The sequence below is a fragment of the Marmota flaviventris genome, chromosome 5, assembly GCF_047511675.1.
Source record: "Marmota flaviventris isolate mMarFla1 chromosome 5, mMarFla1.hap1, whole genome shotgun sequence".
Lineage (NCBI taxonomy): Eukaryota > Metazoa > Chordata > Mammalia > Rodentia > Sciuridae > Marmota > Marmota flaviventris.
In genome coordinates this window covers 24815309-24827935 of record NC_092502.1, presented here as the reverse complement: position 1 = coordinate 24827935, position 12627 = coordinate 24815309, and positions in this window count along the sequence as shown.

Below are 12627 nucleotides of genomic sequence, written 5' to 3'. Positions count from 1 at the left end.
GAGGTTCACGTGGCCAGGGTGTGGATTGTATGTGAGTCAAGTGAAGGGACGTGTCCCCTGAAAGCAGGTCACAGGGGCACGTTTTGTTGCAATTAAAGGTGAGATTTTAAAAAAGAGGGTGTTTGCTTTTGCTATGTCAGAAGTCAGAGTTCATCTCTCAACTCCACTCTTTAACTCAACTCTGTGTGCTGCGTAACAGCATGTACCTTGTTCCCAAGAGTTTATAGTTGGGGAATAAGGCTGTGAGTGCATTTGAAGTAATTGTGGAAGGATGCAACACATTCGAGGTGGCTGGGTGCTTCAAAATGCTTCTCTCTTTGCTAAATTGGCAAATGATTCTGTTAGAAAGTAGAATCATTCACATTCTCTTCTTTGTCTTATCATGTAGTTTATTCCTACTCTGGCATATCTACCGTCACATCACAGTGGGAACAGAGAGTGAACTATTTATTTTAGGCATCTTGCCTGTTTTCTTGATATGTCACTTGGATTTCATTGCTTGATTAACGAACTTGTGTTAAGTACAGGGTCCTGACCATTCATTTCCATAAGACTCTCCTCTTCCTGAGGTCCTGGTCCTTCCTTTCCCATGGTGTGGAGATGAACTCAACCGAGGAAACACCATCAGCAGCCCTGTGTTCTCTCCATCGGTTGCCAACAGTTTGACATCTGAGTTTCCATAGTGGTCAAATGATTCGAGGGGCACTGTGTTAGGATATGTTGGGTTGCAAGTGACGGAAGCACTAGCGTGTTTACACACACAAAGACTTTACAGACTTGCATATCTAATGAGTTCAGGAGTCCGCCTCAGGCTCAGCCAGAGCTCAGTTTGAGCCAGTCTTGCTCTTGCTCCATTGCTTGGCTCTGATTTCCTCTGTACTGGTGTCATTCTCAGGCAAGCTCTGCCCGTGTCATAGCCAGGTGGCCCAGAGCAGCTCCAGGTTGTCATCCTCCCAGCTTCTGGTCCAAACAAAAGAATTTTTCATTCTCAATTACCTAACATGGAGTCTCATGGGGTCAGGCCTGTACCACAGGCTTCACTTGGAGCCAGGAATGAAAAGCGTCACTACTGAATCATGGGAAGCAGGGGAATGCTTAGGGATGGGTCCTTAGAGGAGAATCATGGTGCTGCCACCAGGAGTATACTGAGCAGCCTCAGGTGGGGTGGTGAATTAGTATGAATTAGGATTTCTGTTGAGAGATAGCGCTGAACTGAACACTTCTTTGAAACCTCATCTTGTTTTACCATCAAGTCAAACATTCATGTGAATTCACCACTATCCTCGTGTCCTAATATAAAAATAATTATGAATTATGAATTACTCCTTGATCCCTGGCTCGCTTCAATAGTCCAGAAAAAGAGATACCATCTATAACCCTGTTGCTTTATTGCTCTTAGCAATTCTATGTGTTCCAGAATTTTCTGCCTGAGAAGCACAACTTTCTGCACCTATCAAATAATAATGTGGTTATGATCAAGTGAATTTCTTAAGCTCGTAAGCAAGAACAACAGGAAAAACTGGGACGCAGTTCATTCGGAGAACAGGTGTTTGTCAGATGGCCACAGGCTAGACTCCTGCTTCACCACTGATAATCTGTCTGACCTTTGACAACCTCCCTGACCTTACTGAGCCATGGTTTCCTCAGTGATCAACTTAAATCACCTTATAATTTGTGAGGACTGAAGAAACAAAGGCTTGTGCAACCAAAACAGTCCCTGGCACACATCCATTCCTACAATATGTAATTGTGACCTATTATTATTAATAGGTATTGTTAATATTTTATATGTACCATAGATGTAACAAACTTCTAAAATAACATATTTCTACCTCCTATTGCAGTCTCAAGTGCAAGTAAAAGATGGCTGATAGATTTTTCTTTTCCTCCCATGGCCTGCAACCAATTGAAAATGTCTCAAGACATAAAGTAAGGAGCAGAGGAGATTGCCTTGAGAGTGGAGAGTTTTTATTTTCTGCCATTAGCTTAGGCGCACTGTAATATTTTCCTGTTCTTTGCTTCCTACACAGTTGTCACTAATTGCACACTTATCTTGCCATTTAGCGGTACTTCTTATTTCCTAACCAACTCCTGCACAAAGTGATTAGCCCAAATACATCTTCCTTCAGTTTCCAGTGGAAAATCCACCTGCTAAGTGTTTTCTACACCCTGAATAAAAACAAGCAAAAGAGAGCAGCAGGAAATAGCATAACTGACACAGATTATCAGACAATTATTGGTGTCTTTTTAATTCTAAGAGCTCACGATCATTTCTAGCTTAAGAAAAATGCTTCTTGCATTAGAGATGATAGCCCCACTGAGAAGAAGGTTACAGAACATGAAATGGTGGGGGGAAAAATCACTCCACAGGATTTTTTTTTCCCCTTAAACTTTGGAAACTCTAATCTTTTCTAATTTTAAGACGTGTCTTTTAAGTCAGCTATCACATTATTAAGAGCTACTTTGACTTCTTTTTCTCATTCGTATAGTTAACCTTGTACTGCCACTGTGAGGACTAAATGCAATAATCCAGGCAAAAAGATGGACACAATGCGGGGCACCTAGGATGTTATTCTAGACACATTTGTTGCTGGTGTTGCTCTTGTTCTTGCTGTTATTGTGTCGCTGCTGTTTTTCTGTTGTTATAGCTATTGTATGGCTAGTTTTGTTGCTATTGCCATTGTTGCCGTTGTAGGAACATGGGTGGCTCTCAAGAACACAGGCTAGGGGATTCAGTCTGAGTTTGGACCCCAGCTCTGCACTTACCAGCTGCGATCTTGGGCCACTGCATTCCTTAACTTTGCTTCAATACCTTCACTGATAAAATAGAGATAATAACACCAGTTATCAGGATCTGTTTTTGTTCTGTAGTCAGAAAGGATTGTGAAAATACCTAGGATTCAATCTTCATCATTCTTTGACCTTGACCAAATAGCTTCACCAGAGAAATGTTTATTGTGAAGATTAAATGAACTACTATGTGCAAACGGCTTAAAATCGTGCTTGCCATTTTGCAAGGGCTAGATAAATTTGAACTATCACTCTTGCTTACTTATCTTTATAGGTAGTAAGGAAAATAGAAGAGATTAACTGCTTCATCTTTGGGGCCAGGGTGTGGCACAACTGGTATGAAATCCTAGGACTTCCTATGCTACCAGGCTGTGCCATTTGACCCTCCACAGGCTATGACTTAGGCTGGTGTGCAATGCGGTATTCTTTTCCTAGAGCTCTTCTGCCTGAAAGGTGCACATGTTCAGACTACTTAAGGGCCACTTTAAATGCCACAGGCTTTCCCCTCACAGATTCTCCTGCTTCTGAAAGCTAACTATACTACATCTCACCTTAAATTACCATTGCCGAACATATATATATATATATATATTTTTTTTGGTCAAGGAGACTATAATTACTGTGAAGACTTGCTCTGTGAATGATTCATCATTTAATCTCCTCATTGCTGTAACAATACATGGAGCTATGGAGACTCTTGTAGATATCTGCTGAATATATGAATACATGAGTGAATGAATGAAAGAGCTAATGGCTTGGGTGATTATGGGTGAATTAGGCTGGGAGGGGAGAACACTGAGCCCTTGCAGATATACTGAAATCATATTGCCCTGTTAGAATATCAAAACCACAGGGTGAGAAAAATACCTCTAGTTAGGAGACAGGGTTGTGATCTTAGCCTGGGAACCAAGTAAAACTTGTGGGTTCTCAACCTGAAATAATTATTCACTTGTTCACTCAACAAATACTCGTCTAGTACTTATTGTGGGCCTTAGCATGCTTGCTCAGGGTATATCAGCCTATATTTAGAAGTTTAGTTTACCATGGAGTCATATGACAGAGATGGAAGGGCTGCAGGATTATGCTAGATAGAGTTTCTCAGATGGCATAGTGAAGAATATTATCCTTCAAGGAAATCCACTATAAACAAATGAATAAATAGGGCAGTTTTATAATCCCCTAATTTTGAAGGATGCTATATTCTTTATCCGTCCATTTCCAGATTTATAATTACGATGATGATGATTGATGATCTTGATAAAAGGAGCTAACACTTATAGAGCTCATAGAATTGATTTGTTCAATCCTTGCAAGAGTTTTAAGGAATAGGTACTATCATCCCCTATTATAGATGAAAAAAGAAAGCATATTAAAACTTCAAAGGCACTGAAAATCCTAAAATAAGACAACCCATTTTGCTTTGCTTAATCCAGCATTTCCCAAACTTAATTAGCCACAGAAGTGCAGTTTTTTTTTTTCTTTTGCATATCACATAACGAGCCACAGGATACATTATTTTGGGAAATGTAGTCTAATGCCTTTATTTCACAGATGAAGAAACTGAACTTAAGCCCAATTCAGAAAGGACGTCATCTAATTCTGTCCCTGTAGGTGTAGGTTTTGGGCTGAAATTCAGCCTCCTGACCCCTACTGAACTTGTTTCCCATGATCCTCTTTTGCTTGCTTGCTTGCTTCTCCATTCTCCCATTCCTTTCTACTTCTGTTTTCTGCCATCCCTTCTCTTGGTTGGACTTTGTTTTTCACCATAGGAGTCAAGTGGCCATTAAACATTTTGTGACTAAGTTATTGGTAAATTATATGAGAACACCCTTAGTCTAGCCGTCGCCTAGTACTTACAACTCAACAAGTCCTGAAGTCTCTTTTTGAAAAATTATTTTTATTTATTGTAGTTGTAGATGGACAGCGTACCTTTATTTTATTTGTTTATTTTTATGTGGTGCTGAGAATCAAACCCGGTGTCTCACACATGCTAGGCAAGTGCTTTGCCACTGAGCCCCAGCCCCAGCCCTGGGAGTCTCTTAATAACAGAACTTCACATGGCAGTCGCAGCAGGTGGGCTCTTTCTAGGGCCACTCTTCATGGATGTTGTGGCTGTACAGTGAAATAAGTTTTCTGTTGAAGAATCATAATACTCCCCAAAGAAACAGAGACCATTAGTTTCTCCTCCATTTCCCCCTTACTTTAACAAACTTTTTCTTTTTTGGTACTGGGGATTAAACCCAGGGGCCCTTACAACCTAGCCATATCCCCAGCCCTTTTTTATATTTTATTTAGAGACAGGGTCTCCTAAGTTACTTAGGGCCTTGCTAAGTTGCTGAGGCTGGCTTTGAACTCACAATCTTCCTGCCTCAGCCTCCTGATATGCTGGAACCATGGGTGCGTGCCGCTGTGCCTGGCTTAACAATATTTTTTTCAAGCAATGGCTTAGAAGACTAAGGATTGTTTTGTAACACTTACTGATTTATCTATTTCTTCCCTTACAAATCTCTGTGATAATTTTAGATTATTTACTAGGGTTGAAAAAGATATATTCTAGTCTTTTTCAGAATCTCCAGAATCTGAAACTCATATTTTTTAGACTTCTCTCATTTGTTCATCCATTTGCTGTTTGTTTGAGTCTCTTCCCTTAGCAAAGTACTGGCATTAAGGTTTAATAGAGGATGACACCTTGGTGGCCCAGGGAATCTGTGGGCAATACTTGTGGACATTGGCTCTCCAAATAACTTCCCAGGGATTTGTAGAATTTTCTATTATTTAAAAATGTATTCTTACTCAATTTAGTTACTCATTATCATATTAGAAATAGGAGTGAATTTTGGAGGAAGGAATATTCTATATGATATTCAATGAAAATGTTTTATTCATAAGTTTGTCGTCATATAAAGGAAGAAATGATATATAAAGTCTAACCATAGTACCAGACAGGTAATATAATAAACAATAAATTACAGTTGTGCTGACCATTATCAACAGTAGTATAAAGAGCAGCAGTAGCAGCATTCAATTATCCAGATTTAAATGTCAGATTTTTTTTTTTAACTTACTAGCTGTGTGACATTGAGCAAAGAGCATAATTTCTTTGAGTATCATTTTGGGAGGACTGACATCAAAGGAAGTTATTATTCAAATAAAACATGCTTCACAAGTGCCTCACAGTTTTAAAACTGCAAAATGTCATCCCTTTGCCTTGCTTTACACCTTTCACCATTCCAAGAAGTTCTTTTCTTCTGGTGAGATCCTATGTAAAATGTGCTTACATCTTATTTAGAGTGGCCCAATAGAATATGGTATGCTCCACTAAATCTCAATTTCAGAAAAGCAACATTTTTTTTTTAGTGTATGTTCTATATGCTGATACTAAAACATTACTTATCGTTTATCTAAAATTCAAATTCCAGTATTTATGACCCTGATCTGGCAAATCTAATTATATTTTAATGGAGAAATTTACAAATAAGACATAGTTCCTTAATCTGGTTTTACCTTACAGTGGAGAAAAATGACTAGATGACTCTGACCTTTATTTCACACCCGATGATTTCATGACTGTAAGATGAAAAAAGCTGATGGAATCAAATTCTCTTCAACTGCCAGCATACTTCCAATGCAGGTGAATTTGGCTAAGTTAGTCTGAGAGAGCGTGGCTTTACTATTAGTATTACACAGCATCATCTTCTAAGACAGTGACTTTCTCCTCAGTGGATTTACATTGTCCTATTTTTAGTGCTCCTTCCTGAACTGTATGATCTAAATGTTAATTTTCTTTCTGCAAACAGAACAGATGCAGCCTTCCAGTTCTTGACCTTCACCACAAAGAAGACCAGTAGTCCTTCAGAAGGATTCCTCTCTTTCTTGTTTACAGTCCCTGGGATCAGTAGGCTTAGCGGCCACACTCAGGAAGTTCCTGCTGGTGAAAGGAAAAGGTTCAAAGGCGTCCTGTACTACATTGTCAAGTCCAAGGTCAGAAGGCTTTGGTCACTTTCCAACTCTCTGTTGATGTCAGAGAGAGTGGGAAAACTGCAAGTTCTCTACTTCAATAAGTAGCACACTTAAAAGGAAGAGGGGATTTGGAATGAACATCTCCCCTTCCCTTCCTACAGGTGCTGGGAGGACAGGGTCCTAGCCGGGCTGCAGACAGCTTTCTCTGCTGGTTATTGTGTGCTGGTCTCATGCTCATGAGCTTTGTGAAACAGAGACACATTATCCTCATTTTAATGGCTGAGTAATGTTCGCATCTGATTAGACTCACTTGAAAAATCCACATCTGATTCTTAGGTCATGGGAACAGCGCTAGTCTGGTCACTGGAGTTTCATAGCTTATATAGTTCCCAACTAGCCCATTTGTTTCTCCTGAGACTTGTTTAAGATGGAGATCTGCAAAGATATTTTTGTCTCAGATGTGATGCCTGGGGTGGGGTGGGAGGGGTTGATGGAGTGTTTAGCATATTCCCTTCTCTCTCTGTAGGAGCTGACTTCCTCCAAGTTAGCAAGCCTACAGAAAGGTTCAGAGTTGTTATTTTTCAATAATTTTAGAAAACATACAAGTAAGTAACAAGTAAGTTTGGGCTGCTGTAACAGAATATGAAAGACTGAGTGTCTTAATATGAAATTTAAATCTCATCATTCTGAAGCCTGAGAAGTCCAACCTCGAGGTGCTGGCAGATTTGGTGTCTGGAGAGGGCCTGCTTCCTGGTTTACAGAGGGTGTTTTCTCACTGTGTCCTAACATGGGAGAGGGAGGATGGGAGAGGAGGGATGGAGGAGAGAGAGTCCACCAGCCCGAACAAGTGTGCTTAAGTATACATTCTGGTCTTTCCATCACTTAAAGGGTCACTAACCCACTCATGAGGACTCTACCTTCATGCCATCATTACCTCCACAAGTTCTGCGTCCTGGTACTATCACACAGGGGGTTAGAGCTTCGTCCTGTGAATTTAGTGGTGGGGGATACATTCAGTCTGTAGTAACATGTTTAAGAAATCCATCATCTATCCTCTCTCATTGGGGGATGTATATTTAAGTGCTTGTTCTGGGGACACTGTTAATATTCTGTTATAATGTCTGATAGATGGACAGACAGACAACACAGATATATTGGAAAAACATAAATCTAAGATGTAGCATGGTTTTTTTTTCAGAAACAACATGAGACAAATTATTTTAGAATCAACTTTTTTCCCCCACTCAACCATGTATGTTCCTAACCCATATGCCCAAGCAGAGCTTACATTTTTGTTCTGAAATAGGTGACATGTATATAATATTTTTTTAAGGAAGTATTATATTAAAATAAATTATGTGGTATAGAATCTGTGTTTTTTAGATTTTTATAGGTGTGTCTCCTCTGGAAATATTGGTGTGATTGGTAGCCTGTGTTCTTTCATTTAATTACCTACATCTTCCTAGAGAAGGAAAACAGGAGAAAACGTTGCATTGACGATGACTTTTCTTTAATCTTTATGAACAGCACTCATCACTTAGTATAGCTGCCTTGTATCTGGATGAATCTTTTCCAGCATAATTTTTGGACTTAAGTTTGCCTTGAATGTTTTCTTGGATCTGTTTAAAGGCAGATCTGTTCTTATTTTACAGAAGACACCAAGGCTGTGTGTTTGGACAGTGTCACAGAGTAAAGCCAAGAACATAGGACTCTACTTGAAAATTAAATTCCAGAATATGCCACATAACATATCAAGTTACTTTAGGCAACAGAACCTCCTGGATGGAAATCATCCAGATTCCTTAATCCACCTGGTGGTGGGCTGCACAAATTGAAGCGATAGCTTCTAAGTGTTTGTTCTGGGGATAAATGCTGCAGAGAACTGTTCTGTTGAGGTCAGTTAAGGGAGCAGAGGAAATCATGCCTTCTTGGTGATAAGGGCTTGTTATCATCTTGATGTTCCATTAGTTTCTATTGCTCAGGTTGGTAAGCCTTTTCAACTTCCTTCCCCCATTTTTCTCCTAGTGGGAAGATTCCCTTTGTAGTAGGTGGTAGTGGCAAAAAACAACACAAAAAAGAAACAGGCAGACACGTGTCTTGTCATAGCAAGTGCAGGTTTGTGTCAGGAACAATGAACATACCTTTGAAGACTTGGAGTTCAGTTTTGCTACATGCTGGCCCATTAACCCTGGACAAGTCATGGGTCCTCATTTTTCTTGTATATCAAGTAGAGATAATAATGTTTGACATCTTCAGAGGACTCCCCTGAAATGAGTGCATAGGAAATGCTTTGTACATTATATATCACTTAGAATAAAGATAGGGCTGATGTTTCTTGATCAAGGCACTCAAGGAATTCAGGAACTATGCATTATCTTGTAGGTATTATCTTGTCTAATACCCCAAGTCCCAGGCAGTAGACTCTGTTGTTGTCTTCCTTTTATAGATAAGACAACTAATGCTTAGAGAGATTTAGGAAATTTTCAAGACTACAAAGTCTGAACATAACAGAGCCATGTAAAACTATATATTTTATACTTACAGCTTGTCTTCACTTGGACTTAGCCATATTTTAGCTGCTCAGTAGCCACAAGAGACTAAAGGCTGCTGTATTGAATGTTGCAGATCTAGAACTTGGCATTTCTCATAGGATAGCTTCTTTAAGTGCAAATGAAGTATAAAGCTATGAAGTGTATAAGCACTGTATAAAGTGCTTAGCATAATACCTAAACCATGGTAAGCTCCAGTTAATCAATAACCATTATTATTACTACGATTACTACTATTATTATTACTAAAATGAAATGAGTGTAAATTGAGATATGCTGTAAGTTTAAAATACACATTAGATATCAAAAATTTAATATAAAAAGAGAAATATAAAGTATCTCACCAATTATATTGATTAATCGATTACATATTGAAGTTATAATATTTTAAATACATTGGGCTAAATATAACCGACCATTAAAATTAAATTTGCCTGTCCCCCGCCCCCACCTCGGGTACTAGAAAATTAAAAAATATTACATGTGGTCCTCAGCAGCACTCACACTGTATTTCTGTTGGGCTGGGCTGCTCTATATGAGGTGTTCAATGCACTCTTGGCTGGTGTCTAGGTTGAGCCCCCAGGTTAGAAGGTTCTCAGCAGGGAAGAGGAGGTTTTTTCCTTTGGTTTAATTAGCAGGTGCAAATGCAAACACATCCAAGGTTCACCTACTCTGATTTTGCATTTGCAGTTTCCTACAGAGGCCACCAGCTGCTGAAAAGCCAGGGAGGGATAACAATGTCTGCCTCTCAAGGCTTTAGAGCCATTAAACTCTTAAGGCAGGACATTGCCCCTTGATTCAGTGTGCAAATAACAGAGTATTGCAATTAGCATCCCTGTAGTTACATTGATGCAATCTAATGGGGTCAGGGCAAATCATATTATTCTGGGGCTGGAAAGTGCATTTGTGATGGCTAATTTATTCAGAGGTGAGGTACAGCAGTTTCCTAGAAGTCTCTCAAAAAGTAGCACAACAGCTTTGGAGGTATTAGTCAGTTTTCCATTACTGTAAAACAAACAAACAAAAAAAATCGAGATCATCATCTGAAAAAGAAGAAAAAAATTATTTGTCTCACAATTTTGAAGGTTTCAGTCCGTGGTCAGTTTGGTCCTTTGCTTTTAGGCCTCTGATAAGGCAGTGATGAGAGACAGACACGAGCGGTGGGAACATCAGGTCGAGGGAATAATTCTATAAACTGGGCCCACTATGCTGACCTCCACATGCTTTCTTTTTTAAAAAATGATTCACCTGCACATCTGCCTGACTTAAGTAGACAGGATGTGTTGCATTCTTTAACAAACAACCTGTTTTCTGTAGGAGAAATACAGACCCAAAATGCCAATAAGGGCAACACAAGTTACCCTGATGTGGGGAATTTTTGTGATGCTTATATAGACCAGATCCCAGAATTCAGGAAGATAAGTATAATTCCCCCTAATCATAAGGTCTGTAAGGACAGGTTCAAATTAGAACCATTCAGCATGGGCCAAAGTAACCTACAGTTGTCATGGCAGTGGGGACTTAAAAGTCTGAAGTCATCCTGCTGTCAGTCAAAAGTCAAGAGGTGGACCTGAGTGTGACTCTCTGGAAACTTCCCTAGGATTCCACAGTAAAACTGGAGGGCAGGAGGTACATGAGAGGACCCACTATCTCCCTTGAGAGTGTCTCCCCTTTCTCATCCCTTCTAATAAACTCATGCCTATTACTCTGATGGTGACATGTCTGGAAACTTTCTCGCTTGATTTTAAGAATCAGGGTTTGAAAAGGAGGTGTCTGCGCTGCCTAAGTTTCACAGCAGGCCTCTGCCCTGTAATAGCAGAAACTCGTGGCAAAGGATGTCTCTCATCTCATGGCAGCCAGGAGGCAAAGAGAAGAAGAGGAAGGTCACACATAACCCCCTCCAAGGGCACTCCCTCTTAAGGTCTCACCACCTTCCAGTAGTGCTGCCGCAGGCTGAGAACCAAGCCCTTATCACATGGGCCTTTGGAGACACTATTCCAAACCATAGCAGAGAGTGATTATCACTGCAACAAGAAGTGTTGCTAGAGTCAGCTTTTTCCATTGCTGTGGCCAAAAGACATGACAAAAAAAAAAAATTTAGAGGAGGAATAGTTTATTTGGTTTCTTGTGGTTTCAAAGATCTCACTCCATAGACAGCATTCCTCAGGGCTCAAGGTAAGGCAGAACATCATGGGTGGAAGAGTGTGGCAGAGGAAAGTAGCTGGGAACATGGTACCAAGAAGCCGGGGTGGGGGGCAGAACCAGTGTGAGTAAGAAAGGGAGGGAGCCAGAGAGATCTTCCCCAAGGACAAAATACATAGCCTAAAGGCATGCCCCCCTTGGTCCACCTCCTCCAGTCATACCCTACCTGCCAATAGTTACCACCAAGTTAATCCCTATCAGGAGATTAATTTAATATTTGGTTAAGGTTCTCATAACAACCGTTTCACTTCTGAACTTTCTTGCATTTTCTCACGCATGAGCTTTTGGGGGACAACTAATATCTAAACCCTAGCAAGTATCCCTAAAAATGGTAAATACCATGATTGATCATGTAACTTGACCTTAACCAAGTATCTACACAGATATGTTTGCTTGTAGAAAAAGTTTACAGTTCTTTGTCAAATGGACTAAGTCAAACGGACTGAGCAAGTGTGTTCTCCGTAAAAACAAACAAAACACACATGCACACACACGATTTTTCCACATTTTTTATTGGTGTAATGTGTTTGTACATAACAATTGGATTTGTTGTTACATATTCACATATGTTCACAATATAGCAATATAGTTGGCCAATACCATTCCTAGCATTTTCCTCCTCCTTCCCCACCTTCCACCCTGCTTCTTATTCTCTGATCCCTTTCATTTCCTGATCTCCCTTTGATTTTCATGAGATCCTTTCAACTTTATCTTGTTCCTGTCTTGCTTCTGCCTATGGGAGAAAACATGATCTTTGACCTAATGAGTTTGGCTTAGTTCACTTAATATGATGGTCTCTAATTCTATCAATTTTCCTCCAAATGACAATACCATTTTTCATTTACGCCTGAATAAAACTCCATTGTGTATATATACTGCATTTTCTTTATCTATTCTTCCATTGATGGACACCTAGGCTGGTTCCATAGTTTGGCTGTTGTGAACTGTGCTGCTGAAAACATGAGTATGCATGGATCATTATAATATGGTGACCTTGATTCTTTAGGATAAGTACCATGGAATGGTAAAGCTGGGTCATATGGTGATTCCATACCTAGTCTTTTGAGGGGCCTACATACTGATTTCCATAGTGGTTGTACTAACTTACCATTCACCAACAGTATAC